The sequence below is a fragment of the Rhinolophus ferrumequinum genome, chromosome 12, assembly GCF_004115265.2.
Source record: "Rhinolophus ferrumequinum isolate MPI-CBG mRhiFer1 chromosome 12, mRhiFer1_v1.p, whole genome shotgun sequence".
Classification (NCBI taxonomy): Eukaryota; Metazoa; Chordata; class Mammalia; order Chiroptera; family Rhinolophidae; genus Rhinolophus; species Rhinolophus ferrumequinum.
Genome location: NC_046295.1, coordinates 18,746,797 through 18,753,013, shown reverse-complemented (window position 1 = coordinate 18,753,013; position 6,217 = coordinate 18,746,797).

Below are 6,217 nucleotides of genomic sequence, written 5' to 3'. Positions count from 1 at the left end.
CCTCATTGATGCTTGCAAATGCTTGTAGGTATTGGTGTTGCTGTGGGAACAGAGTCCCAGAGAGCAGTTCCCAGGCTCTCGGCCTCAAGTGGAAAGGTGCTGGCTCGGGTAGTAGATGGCCGTCCGCTGTAATCAGATGGCCATCTGCTGTGGCTGGGTGGCCATCAGCTGTAACCAGTTAGCCATTGGCCACTGTTGTTTTGTATATAACTGCCGTGGCTAGGCTAGGTGGTGGGTTGGTTGGCAGAGAAGCAGATGGCGGATTGCGGCTAGCAAGTGCGGTTAGCAAGCAGATTGTGCATTGCAGATTGTGTTGATACTACTTCCTGTGTGTCTCACCCAGCCTCCAGCCTGACAAGGGTGCAGGAAGACCCCTGGATGGGGTGCTGGCAAATGTTTGCTTTTGTGTCTCCATCAGCGACCACTGAGAATATAGTGGTATGAACCCTCTGTCTATGGCTCCCTTGTTACTTTTTGGCCTCACCGTATCCTGTGTTCTTGTGCCGGGAGCGGGAGCTGAGACTCTGCGTGACAATTGCATTCATCTTATCCTATGCCCAGCGCTCTGACCGCTCAGGCCTATGGTATCACTATCTTCTTCATGTTCAGATGACCCACTTCCTACTTTGCTGGTAAGATCGAGACCATCTTTCAGCTTCTCTGCCCTCTAAGGGAAACATTCCAAAAACAAAAATTTTTTTTGAAGCAAATAGCCAACAAAGCACTTGTAAGTTAGTGGGCCGATAACGTCTGATTTTTGGAGTTGGAAAGTAGTACTCCCATTTTATCTAAAGGGAAGTTAAGGCTTTGAAAAAAATGTTAAGCCACTTGCCACAGGTCACAGAACTGATAAGTGGCAGTATTAGAGCTTCAAGGTCTGCGTTAGTGCCCCCCCAGCCCCCAAATTAGGCCACAGATTCCTTCCTCATAGTCCATTCTGACCTCTGACCTCATAACCCATCTCTCACGTCTACATTTCTCTGCACCGTCACCCACCGCCTGTCCTGCATTCACCAGTCCCTTCTCAAAGTCATTTCAGTTATGACCCACTGCCTCTTTCTGCATCTTTCAGCTTTTTCACTGGCTTTCACGACAGTTTAGGAACACATTCAAATCTCTCCTACCCTAGAATTAAACATTTTATTCTCTCTGCTTTTTCTTGATATAATTTTCTTTCTCCTTTTTTTCATAACTCCTACCCTTCCGCATAATCAGATGCTTCTTTTACTTCTTACCATCTTCCATTCCGTAACACCTTACAGTTTTACTTGCCTTCCCAACACTCTCGTGAAACTGCTCTCTCAGGGAGCTGCTTTAATTCTTCCCTGAGTCCCCACCCATGCTGTACTCACTGTGCAGGTGACCCCACACAGTCCTTGCTCTTGGGGAGCATTTCATCTAAAGGAGAAACTGATACACCAGCAAACACTGGTGGTTAACCTGCCCTCAACATCGTCTGTACTCAGGCCAACCAATAAGAAGGTAAAAGACCTACCTAGATGGCCTGGAAGGGCAGGAAGGAGAGGGCGAAAGTCTGCCCGGAGGAAGTGACCCTTTATCACCAAACAGCCCCTGGAGCTGCATCCTCATTCCCCTGCACAAGTCGGCTGCATTTACCAACTGCACCTCTCCTCCATCTACCTCAGCAACTCTGCATGTTCTACTTCTCTCCTCTCCTCTCCTCTCCTCTTCTCCCCTCTTCTCCCCTCCTTTCCCCTCCCCTCCCCTCCTCTTCCCTCCCTTCACCTCCTCCTCTGTCTCTCTCTCTCTGTCCTGCTCTATTTCTCAAAGGTCCGCCTTGGGCAATCTTTTTCATTTGCCAACATGTTATCCCTGGCACAGATACACACCGCTCATGGCTTTATTTCCATGCATACAATGGTTGACTATAGTACTATCTCCAGTCCCAACTTGTTGTGAACACCATCTCTGGCCTTTCAACCGCTTTGGGATATTTCTGCATGAAAATCCTATTGTAACTTCCAATTGAACCTAGTTAAAATAAGCATGTTGTCTTTCTCCCCAAATCGTTGTTTTATTTCCCACAGGAAGACAACCATTTTCCTAATCATTCAGGTTTAAAACTTGGGAGTCATCATTAAGTCTCCCCATCCAATCAAATTCTATTGATTCCATCCTTTCGTGATCCCCTCCTGATCACTAGCACTCCACTTCCGTTCCTTATTACCCAGAATCTGGGTAAAAAGAACACAAAAAAATTTCCATTTTACTTGCTAGACAAAGAACAAACTACAAACCACAATCCCTTTCAAATCAAGCAAGGAATTCTACCGTTTTGTTTTCAACAAATAAGTACAGAAAGTCATGAGAAAACATTCAGGGTGGGAAGTGAAATTCTCCCTTTCCTTTGGCAGCACCCCAGAGCAGGTCCTCTTCAGGTCCAAGACAGCCTCCACCAGCCTCCCTGCCTCCAGTCTCTCCTCCCTCTACCCAGACTACCATACATTCTCCTGATCCAGCCATTCTGGTCAAGATCCTTTGCTGGTTCCCTGTTGCCTGCTCTAGGGATGTCTCATCTGGCCTTCATGTCTGTCACATGCTGACATCTCAAACCACCCTATTCCACCAATGACAGCAACTTGCCATTCCATGACCACCAGAGGCATTCTCTGGCTATCGTGTCTCTGAAACTTTTCTCTTCTACTTTAAATTTCTCTTCCACCTCCTCCCCTTCTCACAGCCCAATAGTTACCTGTCAAAGTGCTACTCATTTTTTAAAGCCCTTCTTAGGCTTTCTTCTGGGAGCTACACTGGGCTTTTTATTGAAATTCCTGCTTTCTCAGCTAGGTTACAGAATCCCAGAGGGCTCTACCTTATACTAACAGTAAGAATGTGACAAATTTTCACTTCTCTAAACAAACTTTCTTTTGCCAAAACTATGCAATTGTTGAATTAAATAAAAAAAAACGTGCAGGTGAAAATATATAAAAGCACCAAGTACAGCGCTTGGCATTCATAGGTGTCTATAAGAGGTGAGTGAATTGGTGAAACCTGGTATGACTTTTCCTCTCCCAAAATTTTAACCAAAATCAAACAAAACTTTTAGTGATGGTTGTATTACTGTAATATGTATAGTGGACTTTCTATTATATCTATTTGTACAGAAGAAGTTGGAGGCCGAGATAGTTCAAACAACTCAAAGTTAATAAATTCTTGTCTTTGGAAGAAGTTTTAATTTTATTTGAAAATGTAAGTTTTTTTTTCCTTAGGCAAATGTTTAAATTTGTTTTCGCCCCTGTGAAGACCAATTGGGAGACTAAAGCCTTGAAATATTTCATGGCAGTAATAGATGGCTCCAGATTCTTTTAAAGCCATACACAAAATATAAAGTGATAAAGTATACTGTTTCACAATGATCTTCAGAGAAATTAAACCCAGTGGTTGCATGTACCAACTTTGGACACTTATTCATCCATCTCTCCATTGTCCTGTTTCTGTTTTCTTTCCCTCCCATTGCTCGTATTTTTGAATGTCAGTACTTCATGTGGTATTCACTGAGAGCAGGGATTCTGGGAAAGTGCCCCATTGCCCCCTTGTTCTTCCATTAGCCACAAAGGGCTCTATAAGTAACTGGTTATACTCTGATAACTTTTAATTCTAGATTTCTTTTTTATTTCAACTACTGGGATTTTCAGGGATCACAACTTCCTGCTCTTCCCATTCCCAATTCCATAGCACAGACTGGAAATTTCACAGGCTGCTAGATCCATACAAGACTCTAGAAATTATGTGGTTTAATCTCTTTATTTCACAGGCACTGAAAAGCGAGGTAAAGCTGGATTGAAATTTCTTTCCACATCACTGTGCAAAAATTTTATCTATATTTGCCCCATTATCTTAACTAACTCAGGCACAGATACAAGATTACTTACTCAAGATTAGATAAATAGTCATCTAATCTTTGCCTGGACATACTCTCAACCTCTATTATCACTCTTTTCCAGCTAGTCCAAACCATTGCTTCTACTTCTCTGCTAGGACTTTAACCATCCTTCCTTTAAATGGTTTCCCCATTTACTATTCCATTCAGAAGATCAAACCCTGGACTTGGATACTTGTCTTATTACATCATCATTCCCCAATCTATCCTTTGTCCTATTCCAAGCAATTGGGTTCAAGTGTGTAATTGGTTCATTCAACTATGCAGGAACCATTTTAAAATCTGTTTTCTATGCCGTGGACACTCTCCTCTGCCAGTTCACATGATTATATTATTGACTTGTAGCTATGTGTGTTTTACAGTGCTTTCTATGAGTTATCTCAATCCTCAGAGGAACCCTATGAGGTGGGAACTGTTCTTACCCAATTTGATAGACGAGAAGAAAAGGTAAGTATTTTGACCAAGACCCACAAATCTAGTAAATGGTGGAACTGAAATCAGAACTTCAGTCTGTCTCCAGATGTTAAATCCTTAACCACTATGTAATATTAACTTGTTTCATGTGATTGTTCAGTATTTGTTTGCAAGTGCTGCTTTTCATTTTGTTATATATAATAGAGTCAAAATGTAACACTCTATGTAAAACCTAAAACTATAAAAATTCTAGAAGAAAACACAGGAGAAAATCTTGGTGGCCTTAGGCGAAGCAGCGATTTCTTGGCTATGACCCTACATATCTCATAAATATTTCATAGCTATCTAAGCAAGTATTTCTTAGATGCTTCTGATCTTCAAACGTCACTTATAAGAGAGTGAAAAGACAAGCTATAGATTAGGAGAAAATTATGAAGTATGTAAGTAACAAAGGACTTATCTGCAAATGTATAAAGAACTCTCAAAACTCCATGATAGAATAAACAACCCAATGTAAAAAAACGTCAAATGATTTGAACACACACTTCATCAAAGAATATATACAGATGACAAGTACTTGAATAGATACTTAACACCATTAGTCATTAGGGAAATGCTAATTAAACCACAATAAGATATTACTACACACCTATGAGAATGGCTAAAATTAAAAAGACTCACCATATCAAGTGTTGACGAAGATGTGGTATAACTGGAACTCTCACACAAAGCTTTATTTGTAATAACCAGAACCTAGAAACAACCTAAATGGCCATCAACATATGAACTGATAAACAAATTGTGGCATATTCATACAATACAATACTATTCAGCAATAAAAAGGAATCAACTACGGATGTAAGCAGTAACATGGAATGAAACTCCAAACAATAATGTGGAGTGTAGGCGCTAGATAAAAAAACAGTACATGCTTTATAATTCCATTTATATAAAATTCTAGAAAATGGAAAGTAATCTGTGGTGACAGAATGCAGATCAGTGGCTGCCTGAGAATGGACGGGTGGGGGCAGGGGGCGTGACAGAAGGGAAGGAATGCCGAGAGGCATGAGTAAGGGATGTATTCATTGTCTTGATGGTGGTGATGGTGGTGAAGGTGACAGGTGTATACTTATCTTGAAACTTACCAAATTTAAATCTGTGCTGTTCATTACATGTCAGTTGCACTTCAATAATGATGATAAAATTTAGCACACTAATATTTAGAAAGAGAAATGTAGTTTTTTTATTATTTGTTTGCTTTGAAGCAACTGATTTATTCTTCTTTATGAACCCACATCTCATTGATTATCAAGGGAAAACAATACAAAATAAAATCTGCCAATTAAAAGGAACTCAATATCCTTCTTTCAGTCTCTTTGAATTAATGCCCAAGGCACCTTGGTATATAAGGACATTCACACAACCCTTTGCTCGTGAATACTGAGTCTCACATGTACACACTACAGGCCCTTGGGTTGTCATTTTGTACGTATCACCTCTTGTGGAGAAGCTGTGTCCCGCTGATATCTGTACACTTGAGGTATCCTCGATAAATCTGTTGATACTAACCTGGTCCCACCTGCTACTGATTACAGATCACCATTCATTCGATTCCCTTCTATGTTCTATCCTTGCCTTGCTTGACAGCCTTCTTTTCCATCCCCAAGGCCTCTGCTATTCCTCCCATCCTCTCTTCATCTCCTCATCCTCCTGGCGGTCATGTGGGAACATCTAGAGCAAGCTGTGGGGGGAATCAGTCACGTGGTTTAAGACTATCCGTGTAGGCACCTCCCTGTCTTTCCCACATCATGTTGGACATGGCACTTCCTCATGGCGTCACATGCTAAATACGATGCTCCTGTAAGAGCCCACAGGGTTTCCAGCACCCACCTGAGAAAGTAG